Below are 24120 nucleotides of genomic sequence, written 5' to 3' on the forward strand. Positions count from 1 at the left end.
CTGTAACTTTATATGAATTCTTGGGGATGTGACTTAGTGACAATGATAATTTATTTATTGTTTGCAACCATTATAAGATGGCCGCCGCTTTCACTTTTAATGTTACGTCCACTGTCTATGTCTATGCACATTATGTTGTACGTAACTCTCGATGTCTGTTTATATGTTTTGCTGTTTCTACAACAAACTACCCGTGAGCAAGGCGGTCTTCGCCGAAACCCGTAGGGTGTTTTTTTTCTGGCTTTCGGCTATTCAAATAAATCTCCTTCGATTATTCCTGGAGTTGGTGTATATTCTTGGATGGAGTGCACGCGTGCAGCGTTGCATGGTGATAATGGTATATAAATATATATATATATATATTACTTACTGGCTATCGCCAGTAGGTAGTTATAGTTACAATCTAGTTTCCATAGGAAAAGTATTTTTATATTTGCTAATAACTTTGGCAACGTTTGACGAATCTTTGCAAAATTCTCCCAAGAAAAAATTATATCCAGGTCAGCTCCTATCCTGAAAGATTGGGGGTGATTCGCCAAGCGGGAGCTGAGAAAAAAGGGGGGGTCCCAAAATGTGTTTTCCCCCTGTTAATTTCCATAGGAAATTTTGCGACGAGCTACAGCCCGAACTGCTGAACGGAATTACCCCAAATTTGGCAGCAAGGTAGAGCTTGGTTCAGAAAGCGACCTTTTTTTTAAATGGTGTAAATCCGTTCAGTAGTTTTTGAGAAATTCAAAGAATAAGAGTCAAAAAATCAATTTCCCATAGGAAACTTTGTGCAAGGCTAGAGCCGAAACTACTGAACCGAATTACCCCAAATTTGGCAAAAAGGTAGTGCTTGGATCAGAAAGCAACCTTTTTTTAAATGGTGTAAATACGTTCAGTAGTTGCTGAGAAATTAGAAAAATAAAAGTTTTGATATCTGGGCGGAGCCTAAGTCCCGAGCACGAGCTTGACGGTGATTGACTGTCAACACTCCAAACCAGGAAGTATTGTCAGTCATCTTGTGACTCTGTAGAAGCGAGTCACCAGAAAACAGAGAAACAAAGGTATACAACAAGAGAAGGGGGCAGGGTAGAAGCACCCTGACCATCTAGGCCTGCTCAGGGGGTCCCAGAAAGACCCTCAGGGCCATAGAAAGCAGTTTTTTTAAAAATATCAGCACAATTCGCGCCGGGGTCACGGGTTCCCACGTTTTATTTTAATGAGACCCTGGGGTGGGCTAGGTCCTGGGGGCATTTGTTAAAAAATAATAGCAGGGGCTCGCTGGAGTTGCGGGGGCCCACTGGGGTCCCCGCAGACCCGGGGCTTCACTCATGTTAGGAGGGGGGGTTGCGCGGCCCCCCTCCTGGAGTCCTCCATGTGCTTATAACTTTGGCGTCTTTTGATGAATCTTTACAAAATTTTCCAAAAAGTTTATCTTTTTTGATCAGCTCCTATCTTGAAAGTTTAGGGGTGTATAGAGGACGTACAAGGTTGGTTGTTGATTGAAAGCAAGTTTATTGCGAGATATTTGCACCCACGACCGGAGCAATCCAGCTGCGAAGACATATTACAGGGTGATTGGTCAAGGGGGTGGCTTAGAAAAAAGGGGGGTCTTCTCAATGCATTTTCTATAGGAAACTTTAGACAAGGCTTCAGGTCAAACTGATGAACAGAATTACGCTGACTTTGGCAGGGAGAAAGGTCTTGGCCCAGAAAGCGCGCTTTTGTTGAAATGGTGTAAATCTGTTCAGTAGTTTTTGAGATATTAAAGGAAAATATATATATATATATATCTGGACGGTGCCTAACTCCCGAGCACGAGCTTGCCTCTGATTGGCTGTTAACACTTCAAACCAGGAAGTGTTCTCTGATTGGCTGCTAACACTTCAAACCTGGAAGTGTTAGCAGCCATCTTGTGCCTCGCATCGAGTGAAAATATAAAAGAAAGGTCCCGGGGGCAATTTAATATACCGGAGCTCTGTCTGTCCGAGATACCCCTTTCACGCTGCGTCTCCCTACATCAGCAGGTAACGAACCCTTTTCCCCCATCACCAGCATACCTCCAACAACATTCTTGGGCCCGCAAGTCTCCCGCTGCAAACCACTTGTCGGTTCACAGCTTTTCAGGTGCGAGTTCTCGGGCCCGCAGTTGTATCTGTGAAGCCAAGACTGGAAAAATATCGCAGGTCTCTCTCTGCGAGATACGCTCTTCACGGTCCCTCTCCCCACATCACTGTTCCTCAGCTATCCCTTTGGAAGCCGATGGCCCGCACCTTTCCCTATACCAGTCGGCCCGCAGGTGTTCCTCTGCGAGCTGGCCCGCAGCTCTCCTTCTGCGAACTGACGGTCCACGGTTCTCCCTCTGTGAGCCTGCCAGTCGGCTCGCATCTCTTCATCTACGAGCCAGCCCGCCGGCTCGTAAGTCTCTGAGCACAGATGCAATGGAGGCAACGATCATTCAGGTCAGACACCGAACATTGCTCCCACATCCCCCAGCAGGAGCTCCTTGTCCACCATCCCCCTTCACCCCCACCCCTCACAAACAAATGTGACAGTCACGTTAGGGAATCTGGAACGTAACAAATTGGGTAATGTTGTACAATTATTAATAAGAAGATGCTTGTGAGGTTTAACAAATAAGAATCTTAGTCATGTATGGATTTACATATAAAACATTTTATTAAAACAAAACAACAGCAAATAAAACTATGTACAGCCATGTCGTGTCATGGCTGGACCATTTGTGAATCACAGCCTGAAAGACAAAAGGAAAGATAAGATGGTGCGTCATGCGTCCAGCAAAGGAGAAAAAGAAAGAGAGAAAGAGTGAGAGAGAGAGGGAGAGAAAGAGAAAGAGAAACAAAGAAAGTGTGAGAGAGAGAGGAAGACAAAGAGAGAAAGAGTGAGAGAGAGAGAAAGAGAGAAACAGTGTGAGAGATCGAGAGGAAGCGAGACAGAGTGAGAGCGAGGAGGAGAGAAAGAGTGAGAGAGAGGAAGACAGAAAGAGTGAGACAGAGAGGAAAACAGAGAAAGTGTGAGAGAGAAAGAGTAAGATACAAGGACAAGAGAGAGATAGAAACAGTGTGAGAGAGAGAAAGAGAGAGAAAGAAAGAGTGAGAGAGAGGAAGAGACAGAGAAAGAGAGAAAGTGTGAGAGAGAGAGAGAAAGGAAGGAAGAGATGGAGAGGGAGAGGGAGTGTTGACACTGGAGAAAATCTTCGCAGCTCACCTTTGTGCCACCGGTGGGTCTCCAACCACGTGCCGGGACATAGTGCACCCTCAAGTTCAATCATCTAAAAGATAGTATAGAATTAGTAATTGCAGAGTACATACAACTGCACACACGTAATTCTCTGTTTCGCCGCTGCGCACTCAGGCTGCTGCACCCCATCCACTCCCACTGGTCAGAGGTGTCTGTGCGTCCTTATGTGCCCAGGCTGCTGCACACTATCCACTCCCACCGCCCAGAGGTGAATGCCCGCTGCTGCGGAAAGAAGCCTCTCTGCTCGCCTTCCGTCACCGGTGTGTGTGTGAGAGGGTCCACCACATGCCGAAGCAACCTTCTCAGGCGTTGCGTACTCACGGTAAAGCAGAGCGCACAATTCAAAGTGGGTGCTGATTGTCAGGATGGCCACGCATCATCGCAGGTTCCACACAAGTTCAGCTCTGGTGGCACTGAGTGGCAGGAATTCCATGTTGGGGGGGCTCAATTAGTGAATCACAGCCTGTTAGATAAAAAGCAAGATAAGATTGTGCGTCATGCATTCATCAAAGGAGATAGAAAGAGAGCTAGAGAGAGAAAGAAAGAGTGAGTGAGTGGAAAACAGAGAGAAAAAGAAAGAAAGAGTGAGAGGAAGACAGAGAGAAAGAGAAATGGTGAGAGTGAGAGGAAGAGAGAGAGAAAAAGAAAGAAAGAGTGAGAGGAAGACAGAGAGAAAAAGCGAGAGAGACGAAGAGAGAGAAACAGTAAGAGAGAGGAAGAGAGAGAGAAAGAGTGTGAGAAAGGAAGAGAGAGAGAAAGAGAGAAACAGTGTGAGAGGAAGAGAGAGAAAGGGTGTGAAGGAGAGAAAGGAAGAGATGAAGAGGGGCAGTGAGTGCTCATACTGTGGACAAAACCCTCACAGCTCACCTTTACGCCACCGCTGTGTCTCCAACCACGTGCCGGGACCTAGTGGAGCCCTCAAGCTCCCACATCTGAAACATAGTACAGAATTAGTAATGGCAGAGTATATACGACTGCGCACGCCTAAATCGCTGTTCCGCATTCGTGCATCCAGGCTGCTGCACATCATCCACTCCCGCCGCCCAGAGGTGTCTGCCCGCCCCTGCGCACCCAGGCCTCAAAGCTCACCTTTTCGCGGACAGGGCACCCTGCATATCATGCAGCCCCGCTCCGCAGGCCACTAGGTCTCACATTTGGTGCTTAGTCTTGATTTTGCCATGGCAGAGGACATACCAGTGCACCGCTGCACACCCGCTCAGCCACTAACTCTGTGACCAGCGAGGTGATGCCACATGGCGGTAGGCCAGCGCTGTCTGATGGCTGAGGCCTACACTGTGGTCCAGCAGGGCACACAAAACCTGAGCTGTCCAGACCACCGGGATGGGCCATCACAGCAGTCTGCACACCCGCTCAGCAGTTACGGTACCCGTACCTCAGTGGACCGAAAGTCACCGTCCCGTGCCGGTGTGCCTGTGCCAGCCGCAGTGCATCTGGTGCGAGCAACTCGGAAATGGCGTCGAGCACGTGTGCCCTGTCTTTTTTATTGGGAGGGTCACGTGTCCTGTGACACCTGTGCTGGATGGGTGTGGTGTGGGTGTATACTAGCCGTGAGGGAGTGGCTGTGGCATACTGACAACTAGGGTGTGACCAGCAGATCACTGCAATGAAAATCTGGGCCATGTAGCGTTGTTGTCCTTCCCTGTAAGCGTAAGTAGAGTGGGCTGGCCTGGCGTATGCCAGTCCTGCGTGAGGCTGTGAAGAATGACTCCTGAGCTATGGACGTGGCTCCATCATGAGCTGTATGAGGAATCAACTGATGCGGCACTGCTGCATTTTTGGCTAGATCACGTACAATTGGGCTATATTTTTCCCGGTTGTGCAGTAAAATTTTGGTTTGTGCTAGTTGCCAGATTATAAATATATATACAGCGCTCCAGCAAAGTAGTATGTTAAAGTGCTTTATTAGACAAATATTTACTTGGTAGCCTGCTGCAACATCAATTCCAATGCATTCACCGCCTGCTTGACGATGTCCCTGCCCCTCCTTCCTTAACATAGCAATATTGGGCTACTTTCGGCTACTTTTTGGTTGGCTTTGGGCTAGAGAATGCTTAAAAAATCTGGCAACACTGGCATGCGGGTGTTCTTGTTGTAGTGCTGCCGTCACCCGGGTTGCAAGCGTCAATGTGTCACTCTGTGAGCCAAGTCCCACAATATGGCCAACATGGAAGGTATGGGGAATCACTGACCCTACATTCATCCATAGTTCCACACAAGAAAGATGGTGGACATGACATATCTGTGTGGATGTGAATGTTTATTGCACATTCAGTGGAGTATTGCAGCTGTAGCAATACAGGGCCATGCAAAGCCCATATTTCAGTTTTTGGGACATGGAGGGCAGCCAATTAGAGACAAGCTCGTTGTCGGAGTTCGGCTGCGCCAACTTATGTACTTAGACAATCACTCCGCAAATCCCCACGCACTTCTAAATTCACTATACATTCTCCTTGCAATACTCTAATCATCCAGTCTCTATGTACGTACTTGTACAATGACCAAGACAAAGTTATATAACCAAAGTTTTCTCCCACTGTCAAAGGTAAGTTGGTTGCATACGCTGTCCAGAGCACAATGTAATGTGGTAGGGCCCAGGGGCAGCATGTTGCATACATAATGAACATACGGACACAGATAGATAGTGGACCTGGGTACGGGCATATGCGCTCGACTCCTTTTTATTACCAGGGTCACATGTCCAGTGACGTCTGTGCTGGATGCGTGTGGGGTGAGTGCAAGCCAGCCCTCCGGGAATGGTTGGAACTGGCAACAAGTACAACAGTAATCATTGGATCAGACACAGAGATTCAATCATAAAGGGTCAATGATTTGTGCTGCACCAAGGTAGGGGCACCAGATGTGAAATAATACACAAAAGATTCTATTGTGGTACACTGAGGTAGGGGCACCAGATGTGAAATTATACACAAAATATTGTATCATAAAGGGTCCATGAGTTGTGCTGCATTGAGATAGGGGCATTAGAAGCATTCAGCGTGTGCGCAGCCAGCGATGATGCGTGGTCCGGGCGGGCCGCACTGGGAGCATTGTCTCTTGCCTACTGGACTGCGTCATCTGCAATTGCGACTTGATCTGAATTGTGAGCCCTGCAGTCCGCAATGTAGATGGAAGGCAGTAGTCAGCACAGACCTCGAGGAATGCTTTTTGTCACTTCATCTTGACAAAATCCGAGGACATAGAGTACAATTTTGTCTGCAATTAATAAATCATGTCTCAATGTAAATTGTGAGCTCTGCTGACCGTAGTGTAGGTAACAAAAGATGAAATATGTCATGGAATACATTGTCGAAATGTGTAGGTTTCGGGGACATTATAGTTAGTTGCCTACTGGACTCTGAAATTAATGAACCAAGACTGAATTCGAACTGTGAGCTCTGCTGGCTGCAGTGTAGACTGCCATTCAGTGGCACTGCTGATGATGTCACATATTACATCATTCATGACATGGTCAGTGACATCACTGATGACATCTCAAATGACATCACTGATGGCATCACGGATGACATCATCCATGTGAAAATCTGATGCACCTCCTCATACCTTAATAAAACCTTTGATACACCCACTCTAAAATTCAGACTACCATTTTCAAAACAATAGAGACACCAATACCAGTCACTACGTACGCACACACTGATTACTCTCTCATGCAATCACTGATACAAGTACACACTCATCCGTACAGCACTCTCACAATCACTGACTCTCACGTATATTCATTTATATACTCCAACTCTCTCATACACTGCGTTTTGCATATGTAGTTACTTGGACATGTAGCACTGAGATATCCATTCACTCGCCAACACACCCATAGACACACTCACTCACCCATACAGCTGTTTCCAGATGCAGTCTTGAACCCATACACCCAGTGAATAAAGAACTCACACATCTATGCACAAAGTCACACACCTCCCACCCACCCACACACACTCAGGCACCCATACAAATACTCAGGCAACCAATCAATAACCCATATAGACACTCATGTAGCTACTCATCAACCAATGCAGATGCTTACACAGCAATAGACAGACTGATACAGACATTCACACAGTTTAGTTACTAACTCATGAATTCAGTAAGACACATTTAATCACTCACTTATACAGTCAGTCACGCACCTACTAAATCCTCCATCCACACACTTATACACCCACTCATTCTTCAATATGCCTTGGCCAATATATTTATAAAACATATTTAAACTTTACAGAAACACACAGTCACTGGATGATGTCATTAGTGATGTCATTTGAGATGTCATCAGTGATGTCACTGACCATGTCATGAATGGTGTAATATGTGACGTCATCAGCAGTGCATTGCGGGCCGTCAGTTATAGTTAGCTCAACTAACTATAGCGGCCGAATTTCTATGGTTTTGTACGAGTGAAATGTGCAACTAACTATAATGTCCCTGAAACCTATGGTTTTTTCAGTGAATTTCCAAGGTTTTTAAAATGATAATTTGTAACTATAACGTCCCTGAAACCTATGGTTTTTCAGTGAATTTCAAAGGTTTTTTAGATGCTAATTTGTAAGTATAACGTCCCTGAAACCTATGGTTTTTTCAGTGAATTTCAAACGTTTTTAAAATGATTATTTGTAACTAGTAACTATAACCTCCCTGAAACATATGGTTTTTTCAGTGAATTTCAAAGGTTTCTAAAATGATAATTTGTAACTATAACCTCCCTGAAACCTATGTTTTTTTAGTGAAAATGTATATATATATATATATATATATATATATATATATATATATATATATATATATATATATATTACCTACTGGCGGTCGCCAGTAGGTAGTTATAGTTAGGACCACGTTTCCATAGGAAAACCTCAACATTCTATTTTGAATAACTTTGGCGCCGGTCGACGAATCCTAGCGAATTTCTCAAAATAGGTGGGGCGCTACGCTCCGCTCCTACCCTGAAAGTCTCGGGGGGATTCGTCAAGCGGGGGCTGAGATAAAAGGGGGGTCCCAAAACGCGTTTTTCCCATGCATTTTTCCATAGGACCTTTAGAACGAGCTACAGCCCGAACGGCTGAACAGAATTACTAGAAATTTGGCAGAGAGGTAGTCCCTAGGTCAAGGAAGTGCCTTTTGTAGGTTTGGTGTAAATCTGTTCAGTAGATTCTGAGAAAATAGCCTTTAAATCAATATATATATCTGAGCCCGCTTACGGTACGCTTACCGTACGCTTACGGTAAGCGTACGGTGGCGTGCGCGAGCGCGATTCTGATTGGCTCTTAGATCTTAGTAAACATTCGAATCGGCAGAAACCAGGAAGCGGCGTCCGCCATTTTGTCTACCGCACTGAGTGTTATGTATCAAACATGATGGCCAAAAACATGTTACGGGGATGTTTTGACAACTCCCTCTCACATAGTCATGTTGAGGGAGTCCCCAAACATCCCCCAAGAGCAAAAACGGCATTATTTTTTTTTCGGCAATTTCGCGGGGTACGCTTACCGTACGCTTACCGTAAGCGTACGGTAAAAAAATTAAAAATAAAAAAAACACTATCCACACTTTCTCCACCCCTTGTGCAAATGGTGGCCGAAGGCCACCATTTGTGCATGGCTTATCAGAGCACAGAAAATTTTCCCAAAAAATTTCAACAGATTACCTATCACAAGGAAGCGCATAATATGTCCTCCATGTGCGCACGGTGCGCGAAGCGCATCGTGCGTACATGGCCCATCTAGCGTAACGTGGGCACGGCACTAACTGCGTAAAGTGGGTGCGCGGTGCGCGAAGCGCACCGCGTGCTCACTGTGCGCGCACGGTGCGCGAAGCGCACCGTGCGCGCACGGAACGAACTGCGTTAAGTGGGCGCGCACGCCACGAATGGCGTAAAGTCACTTAGCATTTAAAAAAACGTACAAATTCACTGAAAAAACCATAGGTTTCACACACGTTATAGTTAGGAATTAGCATTTAAAAAACCTTGCAAATTCACTGAAAAAACCATAGGTTTCACACATGTTATAGTTAGCGGAAATTTTACTGATAAAAAACCAATGAAATTGCCCCGTTATAGTTAGTGCTGGCAACTATAACTCACGCGACCGCAATCTTCTGCTGATGACATATGTGTCTTTATGAAAAAAAAATATTTGTAATATATGTATAGCTAAAAATGTATGGAAGAAGACATGGGCAAATAAGTGTCTAAATACAGTATTAGCATCAGCAGAGGATTGCGGTCGCGTGAGTTATAGTTGCCAGCACTAACTATAACGGGGCAATTTCATTGGTTTTTTATCAGTAAAATTTCCGCTAACTATAACATGTGTGAAACCTATGGTTTTTTCAGTGAATTTGCAAGGTTTTTTAAATGCTAATTCCTAACTATAACGTGTGTGAAACCTATGGTTTTTTCAGTGAATATATATATATATTATCTATGCTCGTGCTTGGTTGGTCGTTTGTTTGAAAAGCACTCGACAAGCACCAAGGTGTTCCAAGCATCACCTTTATTAAGCGGAAAGGAAAACGTCTCTCTACTGCTTACACAGTTCCCACTACGTACGCCGACGCGTTTCGAGGCAATCCTCTCTTCAGGGCTGGTAGTGGAAAAATGCACCTCCGATCACTCCCTGCTGAAAGCACCATGTGATATACCATGTGGTCGGTTGTCACCTGTGCGATGAGCAAAGTATTCTGGGCAATGTAGTGTCGGCTTTGAATAAGAGTGCAGCTTCCTGCTGAACGGAGCCCCCGAATGAGCCCCGGCAGATTAACGTAGTCCTCAATTCCTTGGTGTAAGTCCCCAATTAGAGGCCAGCAGATGTTAGCCCCTGGGGCCCCCAGGTTCTCGGGGTGGTGCTCTTCGACGGCACGACCGCCGCCAATAAATCCATGCTCGTGCTTGGTTGGTCGTTTGATAGAAAAGCACTCGACAAGCACCAAGGTGTTCCAAGCATCACCTTTATTAAGCGGAAAGGAAAACGTCTCTCTACTGCTTACACAGTTCCCACTACGTACGCCGACGCGTTTCGAGGCAATCCTCTCTTCAGGGCTGGTAGTGGAAAAATGCACCTCCGATCACTCCCTGCTGAAAGCACCATGTGATATACCATGTGGTCGGTTGTCACCTGTGCGATGAGCAAAGTATTCTGGGCAATGTAGTGTCGGCTTTGAATAAGAGTGCAGCTTCCTGCTGAACGGAGCCCCCGAATGAGCCCCGGCAGATTAACGTAGTCCTCAATTCCTTGGTGTAAGTCCCCAATTAGAGGCCAGCAGATGTTAGCCCCTGGGGCCCCCAGGTTCTCGGGGTGGTGCTCTTCGACGGCACGACCGCCGCCAATAAATCCATGCTCGTGCTTGGTTGGTCGTTTGTTTGAAAAGCACTCGACAAGCACCAAGGTGTTCCAAGCATCACCTTTATTAAGCGGAAAGGAAAACGTCTCTCTACTGCTTACACAGTTCCCACTACGTACGCCGACGCGTTTCGAGGCAATCCTCTCTTCAGGGCTGGTAGTGGAAAAATGCACCTCCGATCACTCCCTGCTGAAAGCACCATGTGATATACCATGTGGTCGGTTGTCACCTGTGCGATGAGCAAAGTATTCTGGGCAATGTAGTGTCGGCTTTGAATAAGAGTGCAGCTTCCTGCTGAACGGAGCCCCCGAATGAGCCCCGGCAGATTAACGTAGTCCTCAATTCCTTGGTGTAAGTCCCCAATTAGAGGCCAGCAGATGTTAGCCCCTGGGGCCCCCAGGTTCTCGGGGTGGTGCTCTTCGACGGCACGACCGCCGCCAATAAATCCATGCTCGTGCTTGGTTGGTCGTTTGTTTGAAAAGCACTCGACAAGCACCAAGGTGTTCCAAGCATCACCTATATATTATCTACTGGCGGTCGGCAGTAGATAGTTATAGTTACAACCTGTTTTCCATAGGAAATCTCAAAATTCTATTTTGAATAACTTTGGCGCCGGTTGACGAATCTCTGCGAAAATTTCAAAACTAATGGGGTGCTCCGTTCAGCTCCTACCCTAAAAGTCTCGGGGTGATTCGTCAAGCGGGGGCCGAGAAAAAGGGGGGGTCCCAAAACGCGTTTTCCCCATGCATTTTTCCATAGGACCTTTAGTCGCAGCTACAGCCCGAACGGCTGAACAGAATTACGTGAAATTTGGCAGAGAGGTAGCCATAAGGTCAAGGAAGTGCCTTTTGCCAAGTCCCGCCCGTGTGGGCGTTACCATAGGCATGCTGGTAACACTAGTCCTGATATGCCTAAGGACTCAACAGTGCCTATGGTAACGCCCACACGGGCGGGACTTGGCCCACATGGGCGGGACTCGTAAATGAAATAAATCAGCTGTTCATAATATACCGGCTCAGTCTTCATCATTTATGCCAGTGAACAAGAGCTTTCTGCTCGAAACACGTATGGCTGCTGTAAAAGACTGTGACATGCTGACAGCCGACTACCTGTGGTTTCGTGAGCGGTAACCCTTCCCTGAGTGGCGGATCCATTAGGGCAACCTTGGTGTTTGGAATTTAAGCGGCCTTTGCCGGTCGCGGATCTGCCCCGCCGCTTCCAGCGGATCCTGGGTGTTCATGACCAGTAACACTCGTTGGAAAGGAGGGGGCCTGAGCCACAGGCCGATATTGGGAAGCTGATCGCCATGCCACTAGGACATTTTGCCCAAACGGGAGTAACATTGAAAATGGTGGAATTGTGCAGCGCACTTGCTTTAACGAACTGTCGAGTCCTTAGGCATATCAGGACTACTGTTACCAGCATGCCTATGGTAACGCCCACACGGACGGGACTTGGCCCACATGGGCGGGACTCGTAAATGAAATAAATCAGCTGTTCATAATATACCGGCTCAGTCTTCATCATTTATGCCAGTGAACAAGAGCTTTCTGCTTGAAACGCGTATGGCTGCTGTAAAGGACTGTGACATGCTGACAGCCGACTACCTGTGGTTTCGTGAGCGGTAACCCTTCCCTGAGTGGTGGATCCATTAGGGCAACCTTGGTGTTTGGAATTTAAGCGGCCTTTGCCAGTCGCGGATCTGCCCCGCCGCTTCCAGCGGATTCTGGGTGTTCATGACCAGTAACACTCGTTGGAAAGGAGGGGGCCTGAGCCACAGGCCGATATTGGGAAGCTGATCGCCATGCCGCTAGGACCTTTTGCCCAAACGGGAGTAACACTGAAAATGGTGGAATTGTGCAGCGCACTTGCTTTAATGAACTGTCGAGTCCTTAGGCATATCAGGACTACTGTTACCAGCATGCCTATGGTAACGCCCACACGGGTGGGACTTGGCCCACATGGGCGGGACTCGTAAATGAAATAAATCAGCTGTTCATAATATACCGGCTCAGTCTTCATCATTTATGCCAGTGAACAAGAGCTTTCTGCTCGAAACGCGTATGGCTGCTGTAAAGGACTGTGACATGCTGACAGCCGACTACCTGTGGTTTCGTGAGCGGTAACCCTTCCCTGAGTGGCGGATCCATTAGGGCAACCTTGGTATATATATATATATATATATATATATATATATATATATATATATATATATATATTACCTACTGGCGGTCGCCAGTAGGTAGTTATAGTTAGGACCACGTTTCCATAGGAAAACCTCAACATTCTATTTTGAATAACTTTGGCGCCGGTCGACGAATCCTCGTGAATTTTTCAAAATAGGTGGGGCGCTACGCTCCACTCCTACCCTGAAAGTCTCGGGGGGATTCGTCAAGCGGGGGCTGAGAAAAAAGGGGGGTCCCAAAACGCGTTTTCCCCATGCATTTTTCCATAGGACCTTTAGACAGGGCTACAGCCCGAACGGCTGAACAGAATTACTAGAAATTTGGCAGAGAGGTAGTCCCCAGGTCAAGGAAGTGCCTTTTGTAGGTTTGGTGTAAATCTGTTCAGTAGATTATGAGAAAATAGCCTTTAAATCAATATATATATATCTAAGCGCGCTCCGTGCGCGCTGGGTGCGCGCACCTCGCCGTGCGCGAGCGCAATTCTGATTAGTTGTTAGATCTCAGTAAACATTCGAATCGGTGGAAATCAGGAAGCGGCGGCCGCCATTTTGTCTATCGCATAAAGAGGGGGTGATAAACAAAGGGGGAGAACTTGAAAAGGGGGCAGAGTGGGTAGAAATAGACCCAGTAGGCATTGTAAGGGGGTCAAAGTAGGACCTTGTAGGGCAAAAAAAAAGATTAATATTTTGTTAAAAAATATCGCCGAGTGCGCGCACCCAGCGCGCACCCGAAAAAAAACTTAATAAAACAAATTTAAAAAAAATCGCATTTAAGTGTTTAGATATAAGGTGGCTCTAAAAAGAGCCCTTGTGTTTATTGTGCGAGGCGCGCAGGGCACTAACTGCGTAAAGTGGGCGCGCGGTGCGCGAAGCGCACCGCGTGCTCACTGTGCGCGCACGGTGCGCGAAGCGCACCGTGCGCGCACGGAACGAACTGCGTTAAGTGGGCGCGCACGCCACGAATGGCGTAAAGTAACTTAGCATTTAAAAAACCGTACAAATTCACTGAAAAAACCATAGGTTTCACACACGTTATAGTTAGGAATTAGCATTTAAAAAACCTTGCAAATTCACTGAAAAAACCATAGGTTTCACACATGTTATAGTTAGCGGAAATTTTACTGATAAAAAACCAATGAAATTCCCCCGTTATAGTTAGTGCAGGAAACTATAACTCACGCGACCGCAATCTTCTGCTGATGACATATGTGTCTTTATGAAAAAAAAATATTTGTAATATATGTATAGCTAAAAATTTATGGAAGAAGACATGGGCAAATAAGTGTCTAAATACAGTATTAGCATCAGCAGAGGATTGCGGTCGCGTGAGTTATAGTTTCCTGCACTAACTATAACGGGGGAATTTCATTGGTTTTTTATCAGTAAAATTTCCGCTAACTATAACATGTGTGAAACCTATGGTTTTTTCAGTGAATTTGCAAGGTTTTTTAAATGCTAATTCCTAACTATAACGTGTGTGAAACCTATGGTTTTTTCAGTGAATATATATATATATATATTAGTTTATTTGAACCTACCTCTAGATACCTGGACCACTTTCTGCAGGAATTTGTTAAAGAACTACCAGCTTATGTACAAGATACAAGGGACTGTTTGAGTAAGATTGAAAACTTGGTGTGGAAGGATTCATTCCTCTTGATCACGCTTGATGTAACATCAACATCTCTATACATGAGTATAATACATGATTATGTGCTGCGAGTCATGAGACACTATCTTAATACACGACCCATTGCACTGTATCAGCATTCAGGAATGTTCGCCGAGATGTGTAGACTGTGTTTGGAAAACAACTTTATATTTGCAAGTGACACATTCAATCAGATGCGAGGGGACAGTAATGGGCACTGCTTCGCCTCCAGCTATGCTAATTTGCATATGCGCTGGTGGGAGGAGCAGGAGCTCAGAGTCAAACATGTCAGGGAGTAGAAAGAGAATGTGATTGTACGGATGAGATTCATTGATGATCTCTTTCTAGTCTGGGAAAGGACAAAAAAATCAGCCCAACATTTTATTATGGAATTAAACAACAATTCATTGAATCTCAGATTCACAGACAAGATCAATCGGCCACAAGTCTTCTTCCTTGACCTAGAAGTGTACGTAAAAGACAATACACTACATACCCACACATTCAGGAAGCCCACGGCGGGCAATTCCATCTTGCTTGCCAGAAGTTTTCAGACCCAGAAATTGAAGAAGAGCATGCCCTACGTTGAGCACCTCAGAATGAAAAGAAATTGTAGTGAGGTATCAGCTCTAGCAGAAGCCCAGAATAGCCTCACTAACAGATTTACCTAGAGAGGCTATAGTATTCAAGTTTTCGATCAGGCATAAAACAAAGTAAATGAAATCAGGAGGGAGGTACTGCTCTGGCCAAATGAATCAAATAGAGTTGACAATAAGAGAACTAATGAGGAGATATGGATGATCACTGGATTCAGTGCCTACCATACCAGGGTGAGAGACTGTTTTAGTAAACACTAGTATTTAGTGAGAAGGGACCCTCATTTTCAGTGCTGTGATTCCTTGCAGACCTCTAATTACGTTCAAGAAAACAAGGTCAAAGAGGCAGGATCTGGTGAACAGCAGCCCAGAAGTTTGAAGTATGGAGGGATGGTTAAAAGCAAGTCCTGTATTCCACAAATGCCTAAAATGTAAGGCCTGTAAGAGTGCTTGTAATGAGAGGCAAGTTACGTCACCTCTAATGAAGAGCCCATGGAAGATCAGAAGTTTCTTGAACTGTAGGGGTGAATTTGTGGTGTACATTTTGCAGTGTACATGTCCCAGAATGTACATGGGCATCACCATTCACATGGTGCATATACGGATATTACAGCACTTAAGGGCAGTCAAAAAGAATTATAAAAGCTACCCGGTTGCCCGACACATCAATAAAGTGCATAAGGGTAATGTGAATGATCTCACGTATTTTGCGATAGACCAAGTAACAAGAATAAGAAGGGGAGGGAATCGTTAGCATAAATTGCGACAGCTAGAATCCAGATACATACTGTTGTTCAACACCAAAATCTCATCAGGATTGAATTCAGAAGAGGAGTTACATAATCATTTAGGGTTCTAGTCTTATCCATGGTCAGGGTTTTAATTGTCAGTAGAGAATTACAGGTCACATGAATACATAATGAATAAGTAATATTCAAGTTTGATTTGTAAAGGATGTTTATATATGGTATATTTCTTTGAAAAGTATTATGCACAACATCAGGGACAACTCAAGAGGAGGAAGCATTGGAGTAAATGCAGCTTGTATTTGTATGTGCAAATATTATCAATCATTTGAGTCTCTCACAGGTGTATGAGAGAACCTAGCAATTTGTACATTGAGCAAAATGGGAAGTGTTAATGATTGCTTAATGACTCATTGATTTGGAGGTGGTGTAGCTAAGATGTGAATACTAAATATGTTGTGTATTGGATGTATTGCACTGGCACTTTTGTGTATCAGGTACATTGCATTTGAACTTTTACACCCCAGAAGGTTAACTCGGAAGGAGATAACCTATTTCTGGTGTAAACCCACATGGTTCATGGTTATGGTGATAAGCTTGAAAAGCACTTGCACTTTATAAAGGTCATTTTCCTTAAGCCATTAGGCTTTATTGACTGTAGACACGTAGGTTGATTAATGTTGAACTTGCACTCTATGTAATATTTGCTGTGGATCAACCGAGAGAGTTGATGACCCGGAGGGAAAGGATGTGAAAGCACTTGCACTTTATAAAGGTTATATTTTATACATCATCAGACGTGAGACACTACACTATTTGAGTAGTTTCACAACTAAATAACCATTACTGCTGCACTTGCACTTTATTTAGTGATGTGGGATAACCGAGTCTAAGTCTTCAACCAGGTGGTAGGCTGTGGCAGAGCCGAGGCAAATTTGCAGAATGTATACTCACAAAGGATTTAATTTCATTTTAGGAAAATATACTACAGAGTAATTCTGGAATTTAATGATATTTGCTTGATTCGCAATGTTGATAAAAGGTTATACAAAAAATACACCCATTGCAGAATTTTAGGTTTTACTTATTTTTATTTTCATTATTTTATTTTAATCCTGAATGTTGTAGAGATTATCAGATTTTTATTTACTGATGATCGATTAAGCACTTGCACTTTGTATGCCAAGGGAATTGTTTTTTTGAGTCCCAAAACTTGATGAAACACATGATTGGAAAATAATTTGAGTTATAATCATGCTTACTATGAGTGGAAAATAAGCACCCGAAGGTTTTATTATCATGAATAAGTATTATTTAAAGTTGTGATGATTTAGTAATTGTAAAAGCCATAGATGAGGAGATTCAGGCGTTGAGTTTGTTTTTCATGGTTATGTGATGAGAAAACCAAGTGACCTGTAGCTCTGCTATTTTAATGGTTAACTGTGAATGGCGTTTGTTGTGTGAGCAAGGTGGGAAATACTAAAACGCGTAACAGCGTAATGAATAAACACTGAACAGATTAATAATCTAGCCCCTGTGTTGGTGCCCATTTCTAATTGAGGAAACTGGATTTGGAGTTTTTATATATATATATATATATATTTTTTTTCCATACTCCTTTCTCTCCACTGTCCAATCCCCCAGAACCAAGAAAGACACGAACTCCACTTTTCTCAGTGCAATTTTGAGTTTATTTTTTTAGTGCATGGCCGCCATTTATAATATATATATATATATATATAGTCACAGAAAATAATAGAGATTTCAGGGACGTTATGGTTAGTCTGACATTTCACTCGTACAAAACCAGAGAAATGTGTCCATCATAGTTAGCTGAGCTAACTATATTACGTGCCCCCACAATGCACTGCTGATGACGTCACATATTACATCACTCATGACATGGTCAGTGACATCACTGATGACAGGGCATCTTGGCCCCCATACTCCCTCAGGAGCGAAGTGGACTTCATCCCCCAACCTGTAGTGTGCCAGGAGGCACGTTTGCAGAGTGGTGGAGAAAGGGGGCATGACCTCCGAAGACCTCTTAGCAATTCCCACTGTGTGGGACTTACTTGAGGTAACAGGAGGAGTAGTCGGCCCCCAAGGACAACCTTGAGGGCCAACTACCCCACCTATTACCTTCAGTGAGTCCCAAACAGCAGCATTGATAAGTTCTCATAGCAGGCCATGCCCCTTTGCCCACCAGTCTACAAATGCACTTCCTGGCATGCTCTTGGATGGGGATTAAAGTCCCCTTCGCTGATGAGGGTCCTTAGGGGCCAACTAGCCTACCTGGTACCTCCAGTAAGCCCCAGATAGTGCGAATGCTGGGAGTTGGCCACAAGCCATGCCCCCTTTCTCCACCACTCTGCAAACACACTTCCTGGTGTGCTCTTGGTTGGGGTATGAGGTCACCTTGCCTCCTGAGGGTCCCTGGGGGCCAACTAGCCCTCCTGTTATCTCTAGTAAGCCCCATGCAGCTTGATTGCTGAGAGTGGTCCGAGGCCACGCCCCTTTTTTACTCCACTCTGCATACGCGCCTCTTGGCACATTGCTGCTCGGGGATGAAGTCCACTTTAGTCCTGAGGACATAAGAGGGCCTCATCATCCCACCAGAAGCGCAAAGCTGGCCCTGGGGGGTGGCAGTCCCCAGGGCCATGGAAGGCTCCACGAGGGGGACCGCGTGGCCCCCCTCCAACAGATTTAAAGCCCCAGGGAGGTGGTGGCACCCGGGGCCGGGGTTCGCTTCGGACATCTGTATTTAATTTACTCAGTGCCCCGGGAGGTGGTGGTACCCGGGGCAGTGTGGGGGACACCCCCACACTTCTTTTAATATATTGCTGCCCCGGGGACGTGGCGTTTCCTGGGGCTTGGGGGGGCCAGTGTGGCCCCTGCACATATTAAACCAATGCCCCGGGAGGTGGCGGTCCCCAGATCAGCGTGGCGGGCAGGGGCACCCCCACACATTTTTAAAAATAAGCCCCTGGGAGGTGGCGGTCCCCGGGGCTGCGGGGGCCCCCATGGGCCCTCGAATAATATTTAAATATTTCCCCTGGGTCCTGGCCCACCCGAGGGCTTAAATTAAACAAAGCACGGGAAACCGTGCTTAATTATTTTAAAAAACATTTCAGCAGAATAGCGCACCTTATGCGAATCCCGCCGAAAATATTATTTAAAAATGCTTTTTTGGCTATGGGTGTCCCTGTGGGACCCCCTGACCAGGTCTAGGGGGTCAGGGTATTTTTACCCTGCCCCTATTCTTGTTTTTTAATTTTTTTCTCAACTTTTTGCTTGTAACACTTCCTGGTTTGAAGTGTTGGCAGCCAATCAGAAACAAGCTCGAGATCAAGAGGATTCAGCCAATCAGATCTCACAATTCTCAAAATCAATATCTGTAAATCTTAACATTCCTCAAAAACTACTGAACGGATTTTAACTATTTAAACAAAAGAGTGCTGTCTAGACCACAAGCTACATTTTTGCCAAATTTGGTGTAATCCTGTTCAGCCGTTCGGGCTCTAGCCGTGTCTAAAGTTTCCTATGGAAACTAACAAGGAGAAAACACTTTTCGGAACCAACCTTTCTTTTTCGGCCCCCGCTTGACAAATCACCCCGAAACTTTCAAGACAGGAGCTGACCAGAGCGTCCCATTAATTTTGAAAAATTCGCGAATATTCGTCAACTGGTGCCAAAGATATTAGCAAAAGGAAAAATGCAAACCGCCAGTAGGTAATATATGTGTGTGTATACATACTCAATCGATGATGTAATCAGTGATGTCATCAGTGATGTCATTTGATATGTCATGAGTGATGTCATGAGTGATGTCACTGACCATGTCATGAGTGATGTAATATGTGACGTCATCAGCAGTAGATTGCGGGCGCGCGAGTTATAGTTAGCTGAACTAACTATAACGGGGGAATTTCATTGGTTTTTTACGAGTGAAATGTCCAGCTAACTATAACATGTGTGAAACCTATGGTTTTTTCAGTGAATTTGCAAGGTTTTTTAAATGCTAATTCCTAACTATAACGTGTGTGAAACCTATGTTTTTTTCAGTGAATATATATATATATATACACACACACTTAATACTTACCTGTACTTACTTGTTAAACCTTTGCTACTCATGTGCCTTTAGAATGAAATTCTTTGTAAAGGCATGCGTGGTAAAGGCATATTTGTGGTAAAGGCATGCGTGCTAAAAGCATGCATGATAATAGCTTCACGGTAATTGTCACGCGTGGTTATGACCGCGTTTTATGGTGTTTCCCTATACATTGATGAGAGAAGGTGTAGATGCAGAAAACAGTATTTTGCAGGTTTGAGGCTTGTTGAAAAGCGCTCGCTGCAGCCATAAATCAAAGATGATGAGCGCTGTGAGGGAAAGGAGTGTGTCACGATGGAAGTCAGCAGGACGCAACCTCCTCTCCAGCTAGAATATTGAGGAGGCGGTGCTCCGGGTCATTACCTCTGCATGCTGTGAGGAAGTGGCCAGCAACAGAGGAGCAAGTTGCCGTTGAGCAGAAGAGTCTCCCCTTGGCCTGCGTAGAACTACAGGTGTGCCACCATCTTTCGTGGGTTCAAGCCACACCCCGCATTGATTGAAATGATTCTTCTTGAGCTGGGTCTGACTAGGATACATTATTGAGCATATTCATATGTCACTTGTTAATTTTTTCAATTGTTTTCCAGTCAGAAATATTCTGTGAAAAAAGATCATTTGGAGAGAGCTTTTGAGGGATAGCAAGGGGATTTACACAATTGGTAATGTTTACTCATACTGTCTGAAACAGATGGATTTGAAATGTAACGAAGTACTATCAGGTGACTGCATTCGAGTTTTAAAATTTTGTTTAAAAAAGATTGCCAAGATAAAAGGTTTTAAGGATAATTTGCAACACTGTTTACAGATAAAACGATTGCATTTGAGCTGTATGTTTTAAAGGGGTGGATAGATGCAATTTTAACTAAAGGCCAATGTATGTCTCTCTGTACGAAGATTATTTATGAAATTTAGGTTTGGTGAAAATACATGGATCAAAAGGAAAAGGATGCCATTTCATCCAACTTGTCAATATTGCGGTTGTGATAAACAGGATATGAATCATGTTTTATACTTTTGCCCGGGTCTTTGACATATTCAGTGAAAAATCATTTTCTCACGTATTTCTAAAAAATTTATAGCAAAGGACGAGGAAGCCCTTTACCATTTATTAAATTCGCCTTCGGTGAATGTTTGCCATCGACTAATAAAATTCTTTGCATCTTTTCTTGTACTATAATGTTTTACTAATATTTGTTAATTCACTTATGGTGATATTTTATTAATGAAGGATGACATTTCCTGTATTTTAATGTGTTATTATTATTTATGTACATTTTCATGTTGTGAATATATTTTATATTGATGTATTCACATTTTGTTTGTGTATTTCAAGCTTGTATTGTATTGATGCCTTTTTCTCCTACTATTTGTTGTTTTAAGTGTCTTCTGTTGAGAAGCAATGTATTAATGAAATAAATAAATTGGACGTGTGAGGCACAAATATCTTTAACATGACAGAACATAACATAACTTGCAATAAGGTGGCTTTCTAGAGCCAAGGGGCATCCTACAAGGCTGGACTGGCCAGGCCGAGGATCTGGTGTTTTCCTGGGAGGCAGGAACGGTGGGGGCTGTTTTTGTAACTGGGGGCCGTTTTTGTAACTGGGGACGTTTTTAAAAGAACCTGTTGGAGAGTTCCTTGTATATCTAGTAGTTTTTAGGCAACAATAAAAGTGTCAAAAATCTCTGGTGATTAATGTACCTGCTGGGTAGAGATGAAGTTTTGTCTAGTGGCAGTTTTGACTCATCATTTAACCAATATATTGCAGCAAATAGTCTTCAAATAAATATTACAAAAACAAAAATTGTGACAATAGGATAAAATTAATTGAAGAAAAAATTATGGAAAATCAATGGGTTATCGATCGAGTCTGTAAAGTAGCATGAATAGTTAGGCATTATGCTGGATGATAGAATGAATTTGAAACAACATTTTAATATCTTAAAGGCCAAAGCAACTTCACTCTCCTTTGCTTTCAGATTACTTAGAGATAAGCTATTGTGCCCCAGTTATAAACATTTATTGAAGGTAACGAAGGCAAAGCTAATTCCCTCGCTCACTTATGGTTCAATAATTTTCCGGGGCAAAGATAGCTTACAAATAAAAGTTTTTAAATCAACATTTTGAGTTCCGAAAAACGCAGGCCATGCTAATGTCAGATTAGAGTTTGGCCTGTTAAACCAAAATTTGGCGAGACAATCTGCGTTTCTGAAATGTTTATTTTTATCAGATTCCAGCTCTCTTGCAGAATTTGCTGGCAAGAAATAAAAAAAAGAAAGAGTATGCCAGCGTTTGGAGATTATATGTAACAGAGAGTTTAAACACTTTTAAGTCCCTGCCATTTGAACATCTGGATAGAAATAAAATTGTTTTAAAACAGACTTTAAACCAATCTACTAAAATGTTATCATTTTTATTTGACCAGGAGGCGATTGCACAAAAAAAGCACGCTTGGTCGATTATTAACTCGTATAATCAAATCAAGCCCCAACCCTACGTACTCGCACATTTAAAACTGGTTATGAGGGATAGGCTTCTCATGTTAAGATTTGGTCGCTATCCAATAAAGGATGGAACGCCACGATGGGTACAAAATTGGCAATCACAACACTGTAGACTATGTGGTTATGTCAATAAAACACTACTGCATATTCTGGGTATCTGTCCTAGATTGTAGCAAGAGTGGCAAACTCTGTTAAAATCAATCTTTAAGGAAATAGGAGTGAGAACGTGCCGCCAAGCAATTATAGCATTGCGTGTAGGGCATAACACCATCCTAACAGTGCATTTTGTCAAGCTCATCCTGATAGCTGAGAGAAAATTGATCCAGGATCATGTTTTGTCCACGCTATATGAGTAAGTAGGTGGTTATGTAAGCACCCATGTTGATATACGTGTGTAGCTATTACACCGGTATACTATAGGTGGTAGATAAAGGAAATCCTTATTGTCTGAAAGCAGTAAAGATCACTAGTTATTCATATTTCGTTAATATTATAAGAATGAAGGCACATAGACATTTGAAGTTATTAAGGAGCAGCAAATATGGCGTCTGCTTAACTTACCTAGTCCATGCTACCTCGCAGTGTGCAGTTTGGTTCGCCGGCTGGCTCGTTGGATTGTTGTTGGCTTGTTTAAAACTTTTTCCCGGAGGACAGGTGTGTCTGAATAGTGGGGTGTTCTTGGAGGAGAGTATGACGGGCAAGGAGGAAAGGCAGCAGAGGCATGGGCTGCCATCCCGAGCTCTGCCGGAGCTGTAGCAGGCAAAGTAATGGTGTGTGGTCCACTGATAGCTGCTTCCGAGGCGTGCATGGAAGAAAAGCAGAGGGGGGGGAGTGTCCTGGCAAGCCCAAACAAGAGCCTGAAGGAGACAAAAAACAAGCACTGAGGACTCTATACAGCTTGGGACAGATGGAAGGTGGGTCATCACAACCTACATTTGTATATCTGTTTGCGCCAGCCATCCTAGGAGAAGTTTTTTTTTAAAAAGCGACCCCCTCCAAAAATAATTAATGGCCCCCAATTTTTGATAAGGATGGCAGTTACATTCATGGAACTTTTGAAGGGACTGACAGGGGGCAAGGTGGCAAGAACATTGAGGAAGGCAGTGAAATGCGATCTTTAGTAGTTGATAAAGGGTGTGACCAAAGTTGAGTGACCCCAAATCTGATTGTGGAGGACACCTACTGCAGTAAAGCCAGGAGCAATCAGAGGGGATGAAGAAGAGGTCATAACAAACAAAATAAAAGCTAAAGCAGTCATTCGGGCAGACTCAGGAAAAATGACCTATAAGCAGTTGGGAGCACAAGCAAAATAAAAGCTAAAGCAGTCATTCGGGCAGACTGAGGAAAAACAACCTATAGGCAGTTGGGAGCCCTATCCCAAGATATGCTGTGGGGAGAAGAATTCTTCACGCTAACCGCTGACTCAGACTCCTCCAAGCAAGAGAGCTCCTCACATTGGGCCCAATTCACAAAAGTAATCTGAGACAAAAGTCTAAATTTACGACTTTTGGTATTCACAGAAGGCACGTACGATTTTCGGTATTCACAGAAGGCACATACGATTTTTGGTATTCACAGAAATTACTTACGACTCCTATCTTTACGTCTGCACTCTAACCAGAATTTCTGCCTCCGGAGCGGAATTTCCGCCTCCGGAGCAGAAATACTGCACTTCCGCACCTGGGCCGGAACCTCCG

At 44.2% G+C, this 24120-nt stretch overlaps 1 long non-coding RNA gene across 1 annotated transcript; it reads right to left on the minus strand.

Annotated features, from left to right (window-relative positions):
* Nucleotides 1-3675: 3675 nt before the first annotated feature.
* LOC146811970 (uncharacterized) lies at nucleotides 3676-23142 on the minus strand. Its single transcript, XR_014965853.1, has 3 exons — nucleotides 22985-23142; nucleotides 4114-4178; nucleotides 3676-3709 (listed from the first exon to the last, which is right to left on the minus strand). It is a non-coding gene; the product is annotated as an uncharacterized LOC146811970 (long non-coding RNA).
* Nucleotides 23143-24120: the final 978 nt, after the last annotated feature.

Source organism: Triturus cristatus, chromosome 7 (assembly GCF_964204655.1).
Source record: "Triturus cristatus chromosome 7, aTriCri1.1, whole genome shotgun sequence".
NCBI lineage: Eukaryota > Metazoa > Chordata > Amphibia > Caudata > Salamandridae > Triturus > Triturus cristatus.